Genomic DNA, 12,594 nt, shown 5'->3' with positions numbered 1-12,594 from the left:
GCCTCCCGGGTTCACGCCATTCTCCTGCTTCAGCCTCCTGAGTAGCTGGGACTACAGGTGCCCGCCACCACGCCCGGCTTATTTTTTTGTATTTTTAGTAGAGACAGGGTTTCACCGTGTTAGCCAGGATGGTATCAATCTCCTGACCTCATGATCCGCCTGCCTCGGCCTCCCAAAGTGCTGGGATTACAGGCGTGAGCCACTGCACCCAGCCGTGAGCCAGGCTCTTTCTACTTGGTGGCTGTTTCTTGGTTCGGCAGTGTCCAACTTGTGGTCTAAGACCGCTATTCCGTGTCCAATCATAAGGTCATAATCCAGAGGAGAAAAGGAGAAAGGGGAGCTGTTAGGGACTGCATGCTTGCGTCATGCCCAAATTCATATGTTGAAACTCTAACCTCCAATGGCATGGTGTCAGATGAAGCCTTTGGGACGTGATGAGGTTATGAGGTTGTGGACCTCACGATGGGATTAGTGCCCTTGTGAGAGGAGAAACCAGAGAGCTTCTGCTTCTCTCTCTCATCTCCACCAAGTAAGGAAACAATGAGAAGACAGCTGTCTATGGACCGAGAAGCCAGCCCTCCGCAGACATTGGACCTGCTGACACCTTGATTTTGGACCTCCCAGCCTCCAGAATAGGGAGAAATAAATGTCAGTTGTCTAAGCCCCGCAGTCCACAGTAGTTTGAGCAGCTGAACCGATGAAGACAGGAGGGCATGCTTCTTTCCTCTGAGTTGCACACATCATTTCTGTCCATATCCCAGTGGTGAGAGCTTACTCATATAGATGCATGTAGCTGCAAATGAGGCTGGGAAATGTGATCCGGATTCTGGGTGGCCAGGGACTCAGCTAAAAATTGCAGGTTTTATTACTGCAGAGTGGGGTTTCTCCACCATAGCACTACAGACATTCTGGTTCGGTTACTTCTTTGCTGTGGGACACTATCCTGCACCTTCCTTGCAGGGCGGGTAGCCACATCCTTGACCTCCACCCACTAGATGCAAGGAGCATCACCCCACCCCCAGTTATGACAAGAAAAATGTCTTCAGACATTGCCTTATGTCCCCTGGGGGTAAAATCAAACCAAGTTGAGAACCACTGCTAAGGCAAGAGGGGAGGATGGTCAGAGATACACGTTAACACCATCCCTTACCTGGAAAACATTCTTTTTCTTGTGTCTACTAGGCAACCCCTACTCTCTTGTTCAAGGTCAAGCTATGGTGTCATTTTCAGGTTTGGCCTCAGTCTGGTCTTTGCTGGAGCTGTTTTGTGTTGTTGCCACATCATTCCTGACCTCGCTGCCTTTATGTCTGATGTATCCTCTTGGAGATTCTGTGAACTCCTAATTATTCCTGAATAAATTCATTTTCTGTTTAGATTAGCTAGAGTTGAGTACTATTGTTTACGACCAGGACACCAGACTAATACAATTGGCCTCATTAGGATTCATCCAGGATCCCCTTTGAAAACCTTGGTCTTTTGTTCCTCGGGTTAAGAAGCCAGGCAAATATTGTAGGAGTAACTCAAAAAGGCAAATTCCCATGCTTGGAACCCACGGGAACATGCTAATTTCCACACGAGTTTATCGGTTTAAATTCTGTCTTGATTCTCTTTTTCTTTTTTCTCCTCGTAGACTAGTGGGAAGGTTTGTAGAAATCCAAAATTCCAGCTGAATCTCTATACATTTATTTATGCTTTCCTAGCCTCTCACTTTCAAATACAATCCGTGCATAATTCCCTCCACATGTCTCTTCCTTTCCTTTCTACCGTGGCAATTCAGTTTTTTCCCCTCGTCTCTCTGCCTCCTTTTTCTTTTGGCCTGACCTCTTCCCCACTTAATTTTATCTGCTTTTCCTCTTGTTGTATCTTTCTTTTCCATCCTTGCCACTGGCTTAAATTCCTTCAACCCTCATTTTTTTTTTTTCTGGGTGGCAGGAGAGCACTCTCTAAAGGATACACAGGAAGCTGCTTTATGAATTCTGCGTTAAGCAGAAGAGTGGGAGGGCTGAAGAGGGAGGCAGGTTGGCCTGAGTAATGACTGGGTCCTGCCCAGGCATCTGGCTGCCTGGGGGAGGGGGCACTGGGCCCAGCACTGTGTCAGGGGATTGGATTTAGACAGACTCCGGGGCTGCTCCCCCAGGGGGTTAGGCAAGCAGCACGATGTAGGTGTGCAAGGGTGTAGATGTCTCCAGCTTCAGTAGCATCCAAGGTGTTTGAGCATCTCTGGGTGTTGGTGGCCCTGGACTTTGGTTGGGACCCATCCAGACTCAGGGAGACAATGCTGGAAGTTCTCATCAAGAGTGTCTGGGTGGGGCAACCCCCACGTCCAGAACTTGAGTACAAAATAGAAAACCAAGTGGGAGCCTAGACATCGAACCTGGGCTATGAGAGGGAAGTGGGCCAAGATCACAGTGAGGCGGCCGCACGTGGGAGGCCAGAGCTTTCCAAGGATGCATGCACTCGCACTCAGCAAGGCCCGTCAAGAGCCATGGGTGAGTGGACTGAACATAGGCAGGCTGGGGCTTAGAGCAGAGGTGAGCAGAGCCTGTGATAACTGAAGAGAGTCAGAGAGCAGCCCCTCTAGCAGCCAATCAAAAACTTTTTTTTTTTTTTTTTTTGAGATGGAGTCTTGCTCTGTCACCAGGCTGGAGTGCAGTGGCGAGATCTCCAGCTCACTGCAACCTCCGCCTCGTGGGTTCAAGTGATTCTCCTGCCTCAGCCTCCCGAGTAGCTGGGACTACAGGCGCCCGCCACCGCGCCCAGCTAATTTTGTATTTTTATTAGAGACGGGGTTTCACCACGTTGGCCAGGATTGTCTCAATCTCTTGACCTCGTGACCCACCCGCCTCAGCCTCCCAAAGTGCTGGGATTACAGGCGTGAACCACCGCGCCCGGCTGCCAGTGAAAAACTTGAACATGCATCACAATCAGCTGAAAGCCTTTAGTGCTTCTCATTCAGTAGATCTGGGGTGGGGCCTAGGAATTTGCATTTCTGACAAGTTTGTAGTGAGGCTGACTTGCTGGCTGGGAGCCACATTTGGAGAGCCCCTGGCCCACGCATTTCCTTAAACAGAGCTTCCCAGCACTGGTTGCCTGTGAGAAGCAACCGGGGAGATGGAAAAAACATTGATTTCTGCTTTGGATTAGGGGCAGGCCACTGCTTCTACAACTAGAACAAAATGGACAAATTAGACAAAATCATGTTTTTATTTTTATTTATTTTTATTTTATTTTTTTTGAGACAGAACTCACTCTGTAGCCCAGGCTGGAGTGCAGTAGCGTGATCTCGGCTCACTGCAACCTCCCACTCCCGGGTTCAAGGGATCTTCCTGCCTCAGCCTCCTGAGTAGCTGGGATTGCAGGCACCCACCGCCACACGTGGCTAATTTTCTTTCTTTTTTTTTTTTCTTTCTTTCTTTTTTTTTTTTTTTTGTATTTTTACTAGAGATGGGATTTCATCATGTTGGCCAGGCTGGTCTTGAACTCCTGACCTCAGGTGATCTGCCCACCTAGGCCTCCCAAAGCGCTGGGATTACAGGTGTGAGCCACTGTGCCTGGCCCCAAAGTCATGTTTTTAAAGGCATCAGTAGACCTGAAATCCTAGAGCAGGAGGAGCACTTCCAGCAGTGATTCAAAAACTGGCGCACAGATCTCATGCCCCACACAGGATTACTTGACCGTATATCTGGGATCTTCTGAAGTGAGGGGCTCTGATTATGCATAAATTGCTGTAGAGGAGGAGGAGGGAGCAGGCATTCCCCAGTGTGCAGTGCTGCCAGAGGAGGGTATGAAGGGAAGCATGTTAGGGCGTCTGTGCCCACTCTGGCTGTGGTTCCTGACTCTTTCTGTCCCAAGCAGATTGAATCCTTGCCCGCCTCCCACTTGATTATGGGAGAGTAACCATGTGATATTACTATTCATTATTTACAGGTCTTTTTCCCTTAGTCATCCCTGTACTCTCAGATTCTAGCACAGGGCTTAGCAAATGATAGGTGCTTAGGAAGTGTTTGTTGACAGAATAGTTGTGATCTCAGTTCTGGCTCCATGCCTCTAGGTCAGCGGGTCTCAACTGGGGGGTATTTTGGCCCTCGTCCCTCAGAGGATACTCGACAATATCTGTAGACATCACTGATTGTCACAGCTGTGGGGAGTAGGGAAAGTACTACTGGCATATAGAGAATGGAGTCAAGGATGCTGCTTAACATCCCACATGCACAGGACAGCCCTCACAGTAAATAGTAAGCTGGCCCCCAGTGTCTGCAGTGCCAAGGGTGAGAAATCCTGTCCTGGCTGGTCTCCATCCTAGCCATACCTGAGGGGTCCTACCCCTGCTGCCTCCTCTGGTCACGAGGTTGGAGGTTCCAGTAGCTCAGGCCAGTGCAGAATCTTCCATTTCCCTGACCCCTTTATAAGAGTTTTCCGCGGCTCCTCGGGTGAGGTTTGGGGTATCAGTTAGTGTTCTCACCAATGGCCACCTGCATGCGCAGGGAGTGATGGGCTTGGCCCTGAGCACAGGTGGAGAGCTGGGCTGTGGGTGATTTGAATGAGCCCTGCATGCTCTGAAGGTCTGGGTTCCCTCAAAGCTCTACCGGGTTTTTCAGAGAAATGGTTCTCCCGTTCACAGAAGCCTTCCTCTGCTACCCAGCTTATAACAGCCTGCCCATCCCCTCATCCCTTGTCTGAATTGTTCATCATGACTCATTCCCCAGGATGAGACAAAAGGAGCCTTTGACTCCAATAAATGTTTAAAACAAACAAACAAAAATAACAAACCACTTGTTTCCAGGAAGGGCAGAGGCGGTAAGGTGGAGGTAGCATTTTCCCACTATTGTGCTAACATGGATGAATTAGATCAGCTACTTAACACCTGGAAAGGTGTGGAAAGGCATGAGAGGATGAAGCTGAGTACAGTGAAGGACAAGGAAGTCCGGAACATTGTGGAGTGCGTGGGCCAGGGAAAGCAGCCCTGCAGAGGAGGCTGGAGGGGCAACTGCATATTCTGAGAGGAAGTTCAAAGGCTCTGTGAACAAGCTCCAGCACCAGACGGTGCTTTAAATGTGCTATATACATTATCTCACGCAATCCTCACAACCCTATGAAATAGGTTCTATCATTGATATCTATGTCAGTCAGCTAGCGCCTCAATAATGCCATATAACAAGCATCCCCAAACAATTTCTATGGCTGAACACAGCAATCATTTAATCTCCCCAATGTGGCCACAGCTTGGCTGAGAGCCAGCAAGATTTAGTCTGAGCTTATCTGCACATAGCTCCAAGCTGCACACTGGATTCAGGTTTGCTCCAGGCATCTCTTTCTCCTTAAACTAGCAAGCAAACTGCAGCTGTTTCCCATAGTCATGGGAGACGTTCAAGAGAGAAAGCAAAACTGCACAATTTGTTTCAAGCTTCCACTTGTGTCTCATCTTCTCATATTGGCCATAGTGAGGCACATTGCTGAGCCTCAAATAAAGAGATGGGGATGTACACTCTGCCCAACATGAGTTCGAAGCAAGTTACAGTGTCAAGCCAGCACGGATGGAGTGGGTAAGTATACTCCTTCCACGAAGGTTGGGAGGAAGTGATGTCAGGAATGAGTACTTGCCTAACAATGATCTAATCTACTACATTTTAAATATGTTGAAACTGGGGCACACAAAAGGATTGAGCAATTTGCTTTAGGCTGCGGACTAAATGAGTGGCTTGGACGTGAACCCAAATGATGTGGTTTGACAGCGTTATGTTACACAGTACTACGCTGTACTGTAGTATACTGTACTATACCTGCCATGCCATACCACTATGCCAAAAGACTCCTTGCTGTGTTTTGTTGCCTATGGTAGCAAGTGTTCAAGATAGTCTCCAATGATCCTCACTTCCTGTATTCACATCTGCTATGGACTAAAAGTTTGATTGCCCCTTACATTCATATGTTGAACCCCTAATCCACAACGTGATGGTATTTGAAGGTGAGGCTTTGGGAAATAATAAAGGATAGATGAGTTCATGAGGGTAGAGCCCTCTGACAGGATTAATGCTCTTATGAGAAGAAGAAGAGAGCAGCCCTCTCTCCTTTATCTGTGTCATGTGAGAATTCTGTAAGAAGGTAGCCCTCTGCAAACCAGGAGGAGAGCCCTCACCAGGAAATGAATTGGCTGACATCTTGATCTTGGACTTCCCAGCCCCCAGCACTGTGAGCTATAAGCCATCCAGTTGTATGGTATTTTGTTATGGCAGCCTGAGCAGACTAAGACAACATTCTTGCATAGTCTCCTCCCATGTTGAATATGGTTGACCTTTGTGACCAATAAAATATTAAGAACATGATGGTGGGTGACTTCTGAGGCCATCACAGGCATTTCAGGTTCCTTTTTGGTGTCTTGTATCACTCATCTGGGAGAACCAGCCAGCTCGTTGTGAGGATGCCCAAGCAGTCCTACAGAGGGGCCCACAGGAACAGAGGCCTCCCTCCAACAGCCAATACCAGCTTACCAGCCCTGGATCCTCCAGCACATCGTCCTCAGATGTTTCCAGTCCCCATTTAGTCTTCCAGTTGAAGTGCCAGATATCATTAATCAAGAATGTCATCCATTCTGTGCTCTGTCTGGATTCCTGACCCAAAGAAATGTGAGATGGAATACATGATTATGGTTGTTTTAAGCCACCTGATTTGGTAAATTTGGGCAAAAATTTCTTGACAAAGATGCCAAAAGCATTGCAACAAAAGTAAACATTGACAAATGGGATATAATTATAAGAGCTTCTGCACAGCAAAAGAAACCATCAACAGAATAAACAGACAACCTACAGAATGGGAGAAAATATTTGCAAACCATGCATCTGACAAAGGTCTGATATCCAGCATCTATTAAGGAACTTAAACATATTTACAAGAGAAAAACAACCCCATTAAAAAGTGTGCAAAGGACATAGACACTTTTCAAAAGAAGACATACATGTGACCAAAAAGCATATAAAAAAAAGTTCAGTATCACTGATCATTAGAGAAATGCAAGTCGAAACCACAAGGAGATACCATCTCATACCAGTCAAAATGGCTATTACTACAAAGTCAAAAAGTAACAGATGCTGGCGAGGTTGTGGAGAAAAGGGAACACTTATACACTGTTGGTGGGAATGTAAATTAGTTCAACCATTGTGGAAAGCAGTATGGCGATTCCTCAAAGAGCTAAAAACAGAACTACCATTCCACCCAGCAATCCCATTACTGGGTATATACTCAGGAATATGAATCATTCTACCATAAGGACACATGGATGTGAATGTTCACTGCAGCATTATTCACAATAGCAAAGACGTGGAATTAATCTAAATGTCCACATTAGAAAATGTGGTACATGTACACCATGGAATACTATGCAGCCATAAAAAAAGAATGAGATCATGTCTTTTGCAGGAACATGGATGGAGCTGGAGGCCATTATCCTGAGCAGACTAATGCAGGAACGTAAAACCAAATACTGCATGTTCTCACTTATAAGAGGGAGCTAAATGATGAGAACTCATGAACATAAAGAAGGGAACAACAGACACTGGGGTCTACCTGAGGGTGGGGGGTAGGAGGAGGGAGAGGAGCAGAAAAACTAACTATTGGGTACTAGGCTTAGTACTTGGGTGATGAAATAATCTGTACAATAAACTCCCGTGACATGAGTTTGCCTGTATAACTAACCTGCACATGTGCCCCTAAACCTAAAATAATAGTTAAAGAAAAGCGACTAAATTTCAGAACGATTTATCATGCAGCAACTAATAATGAATACACAGCCTTTCTTTAGTACTGGAGATGGCATGCAGTACTAAATAGTGCAGCTTGAGCTTGCACTGCAATGGGCTGCCCTCTAACCCAGTGGAGTCCTGTACTACACTGCTGCATGAGTGAGGGTGAGGACTGAGGAGCTGGTAAGAGGAGTTGAATGATGAGTGCTGGGTAGTCCCTGCATGGTAGATCTGAAATAGATAAAGAATATTGAAAGGTTATCTCCAGCTTAAGATGCTGAAAGTTTCAAACCCAAGTTTGGTGATACAGTTTGGATGTGTGTCCCCGCCCAAATCTCACATTGGAATGTAATCCTCAATGTTGGAGGTGGGGCCTGGTGGGAGGTGATTGGATCATGGGGGCAGATTTCTCATGAATGGCTTAGCACCATCCCTCTTGGTACTGTCCTCGCAATAGGAGTGAGTTCTCATGCGATCTGGTCATTTAAAAGTATGTAGCACCTCCTCTATCTCTCTCTCTCTTGCTCCTGCTTCTGCCATGACGTGCCTGCTCCTCCTTTGCCTTCCACCGTGATTGGAAACTCCCTGAGGCCTCCCTAGAAGCAGATGCCACTATGTGTCTTATACAGCTGTAGAACTGTGAAGCCAATGAAACATCTTTTCTTATAAATTACCCAGGCTCGGGTATTTCTTTACAGCAATGTGCGAATGGACTAATACAGTTAGAGAATTGCAGCAACACTTTGAGGATGTCTCTGGTAGAAGACATCATGACTTCCTACTATAATACTTCCTTCTACAGACGGCCTCCCAGTATGTAGGGATAAATAGTTAAAGTCTGACATATACTTTTCCTCTCTGCAGAGCGTACTTCCCAGACTCAGAAATAGTTCTGATTCCATTTATTTATGTTGCCTCAAATAAGACTTTCAGGTTTCATCTTCCATTTGAATTTGACCTTTGCTTTACTGAGGTAGATCTGTCCCCTCACTAGCTCTTGGACACATTTGCAATTTCCACTTACCAGATGGTTCTTGTCATTACAATCATTAATAGACAATATAGAAACAAGAAGATACCACCTTCTCTGCCCCCACACCCATACAACAAGAGAAAGATAAGAACAACCCATCAGCTTTTAAAATAATGTTTAGTAGAGTAAACCAATACCTGCCCACAATGAATGTGGGAATCTCACAGTCTTCCCAAGGATTCTGGAAGCTGGGGAGGTGGACTATTCTATATGTATTATGTAGAGACAAGGTCTCACTATGCTCTTGAACTCCTGGCCTCAAGCGATCCTCCCACATCGGCCTCCCAAAGTGCTGGGATTATAGGCGTGAGCCACCAGGCTGGGCCTGGCTATTCTAAATAGATCATCATTTTAAGAAGCATTCATCACTTGGATCACTCTCTCACCATTTACTTCTATTTCCCAGTGATTGTTCTGATAAGCTGGGTCAGGCACAGCTCGCTAGACATACAATAGATGCAGGATGAAAGTTCCCCTGGAAGTATCATTTGGATACTGGAGTTGCTAAGTGGTCCAGGGACAGAGTAGAAGATGGCTTCCTTGATACAAGAAATCAGGTTGGGGAAAAATCAGTCTTGGCCATGCTATTGGTGAGACTTATCAGGGGCTTAATCATTTTTGGAAGAAATGGTTTAAACCAACAGATTCTCATATCTGTGATTTTTCTTGCCCTCAAGACCCAGAGAGGGGAACAGGATTTCTCTGGAATATGCAATGTTCCTCCCCCACAATGACCGAGGACATACGATCTCCATGTGTGTTCTTTTAACAGAAGAGGGGAAAAAACCCACAGCACACATGATGTACACACGCACTCCACACACATGGTTAGAATGTTTTCTGTTTTAGATATACATTGCCATGATAAATGTTTAATACGCTTAGTTTTAATGTAAGACACTATGGAGCGTCCTAAATTAAATTTAGGAGTTTCCCAGGGGTTCATAGCTGAGAAAACCAACCTTAAAACATTCACACCTGAAATATTTGAAAAAAAGCGTATGTCTGTGTGGGTATCATTTAGTGTGTTATTTTAGCAGTCATTTTAATACTAAAGATACACCCTTGTTATGTAATAAAATCATGAGTTTACACTTAGTTTAACTTCGCGTTCATTGACTCACCTAATTCTCACAAATACCAGATAATATGGATATTACCAGATAATATGGATATTACCAGATAATACAGATATTAGTGTATGTACTCACAGAAAGATCACAGAACTTGCCCATTGCAACATAACCAATAACAATCCCCAAGAACTGGCCGCATGCCATGGCACACGCCTATAATCCCAGCACGTTGAGAGGCTGAGGCGGGTTGATCACTTGAGCCCAGGAGTTTGAGACCAGCCTGGGCAACATGGAGAAACCCCGTCTCTATAAAAATTACCTAGGCATGGTGGCGCATGCCTGTAGTCCCAACTACTCAGGAGGCTGAGATGGGAGGATGGCTTGAGCTCAAGAGGTGGAGGTTGCAGTGAGCCAAGATCGTGCCACTACACTCCAGCCTGGACAATAGACGCAGACCCTGTCTCAAAATAATAATAATGACAACAAAAGAATTCACTGTTAAAATTTTTTTAAATCTCCAAGAACTGTCCCATTCCAAAGCCCAAATTCTTCCATACAGCCGGATGCTGTCTCTTTCATAGGAATATACTTGTGTATATTTGTGTAATGCCTTAAAATGCATTGCAATGGATGTGTTTGAACTTTTAATGCAATGAGTCATCTGAAAATTAGAGTTCCTGCTTTTTTTGGCAGTTTTATTTCCAATATATTTATTCTTCAAGGTCCATTTCAAGTATCCCTGCCTGTGAGAAGCTTTCTCCAAACCTCAACCAGGACTCAGCCCCGCCTTGTTTATTCTGCACCGTATATTCTCCCTTCTTGTTGGGTTCCTTTGTATTTATTTGCTTGTGTGAACTTTAGGGCAGGCCAACATCTCTTTACTTTTGTCTGCTAGAATCTTCCTTTAAAAAAATCCCAACTTAAGGAAGTATATAATTTATGTGCAATAAAATGCATAGCTCTTAGGTGTGCCCTTGGGTGGGTTTGGACAAAGGTACATATTACATACTTGTCTGCCCACCATCCCAGTCAAGAGGTGAGACATTTCCGTCACCTCTTCTGTCCCTTCGCAGTCAACGCCCTTCAGGCAGCCACCAATCTGGACCCCAACAGCATGTGGCAAAAACATTTCGGACTCAATGCGTCTGATGGATTCTGCATCTGTCTTCCCTATTCTGGTTAATGCACTGGGCTCCTCCTGGCTGCTCAGGTTCTAAAGTACAAAGCCTTTTTTTTTTTTTTTTTTTGGTCATACCTCTCCCCTATCTTCAACACGTAATTCCACATCCCGCAAACTTCTCCAGCACCTATATTCAAAGCTGAGGCTCCATGCCAGGGATTGAGTCATTTTTCCAAAGCTTGTCAATGCCCCCTCTCCAGAGCTCTTCCATGCATACTCCTCGTTTCCTCTGCCTGCCACCCCACTTCATCTTGGCATCTGTAGACTACTACTCCCCAGCCATAGGTCTGGTCTTCCACCTCCTCCTCTCCCCATAACCTCAACCCCAGGGTTCCCTGCTTCCATCATAAACCTCCCATGCCTCCCTGCTTGATCCAGAACACACCTCATGAAATAACGCCTCACCTCCTCAGCCTGCCTTCAGGAAATTTTCCAATCTGCCTTTTTCAACCTATCTTCCTTTACTTGCTCCCATGAGACCTATACTCCAGCCACCCCAGCAACGTGCCTGTATCAAAAGATGTTTTGTTTCCTTCTAACTGCATGTCTTTTCCAGGCTGTGCCCTCTGCTTGGAGCGTCGTTCTTTTTCTCTCCTTGGAAATCTCACCCAACCCTCAGGGCCTTTTCCGCAAGGTCTCCCGAGGCCTCTTTGCACTGCTTTCCTATCTGTTTGCGCGCACATTACCCTTGCACCCGTGGGTTTGTATTCACAGGTACTGAACTTTGTTTCTTGTTTGCGTTCTGGCTACACAGTTAACTCCACACCATGGAGACGTCCATGTTAGAGAAAAAGGAGAGAACATTCTCTCAGGACGAAGAGCAGAATTTGTTCTCAAATGCTTGTTCTGGTTTTTTTGTTTGTTTGTTTGTTTTTTAAATATTGTGGACACACAGGTGATCATGATTCCCTTTTTACATAGGCTGTTGGGAAGCTTGAGGCCAAATATAGGGCCCTTCCCTAAAAAGCAGATAGAGCCGATAGGATGAATTCTGGGTGCTGATGGTTTTGTCGTGTGTTTCCTCAATCTGGCTCAAGAACTCCACTCACCTTCTGATACTGGACCACAGGCATGTCCACCATCCCAGATAATTTTCTTTTTTTTTGAGACAGGGTCTTGCTCTGTCTCCCAGCCTGGAGTGCAGTGGTGTGATCTCGGCTCACTGCAACCTCTGCCTCTCAGGTTCAAGCGATTCTCATGCGGCAGCCTCCCGAGTAGCTGAGACTACAGGTGCCCACGCCCAGCTAATTTTCGTATTTTTAGTAAAGATGGGTTTTCACCATGTTGGCCAGGCTGGTCTTGAACTCCTGACCTCAGGTGATCCGCCTGCCTCAGCCTCCCAAAGTGTTGGGGTTACAGGTGTGAGCCACTGCCCCCAGCCTAATTTTTGTATTTTTAATAGAGGTGGGTTTCACCATGTTGGCCAGGCTGGTCTTGAACTCCTGACCTCAGGTGATCTGCCCACCTCAGCCTCCCGAAGTACTGGGATTACAGGCGTGAGCCACCTTGCCTGGCCTAATTTTCTTATTTTATTTTTATTTTTGTAGAGATGGGGGCCTTACTATGTTG

General features: G+C 45.9%; 1 pseudogene; it reads right to left on the bottom strand.

The window, feature by feature from the left end:
* Positions 1 to 12,098, bottom strand: part of LOC116812256 (chromodomain Y-like protein) — a 33,116-nt pseudogene extending 21,018 nt beyond the window's left edge.
* Positions 12,099 to 12,594: the final 496 nt, after the last annotated feature.

Source organism: Hylobates moloch, unplaced genomic scaffold, assembly GCF_009828535.3.
Source record: "Hylobates moloch isolate HMO894 unplaced genomic scaffold, HMol_V3 SCAFFOLD_7, whole genome shotgun sequence".
Taxonomy (NCBI): Eukaryota; Metazoa; Chordata; class Mammalia; order Primates; family Hylobatidae; genus Hylobates; species Hylobates moloch.
This window is presented reverse-complemented; position numbering and strand designations above follow the sequence as displayed.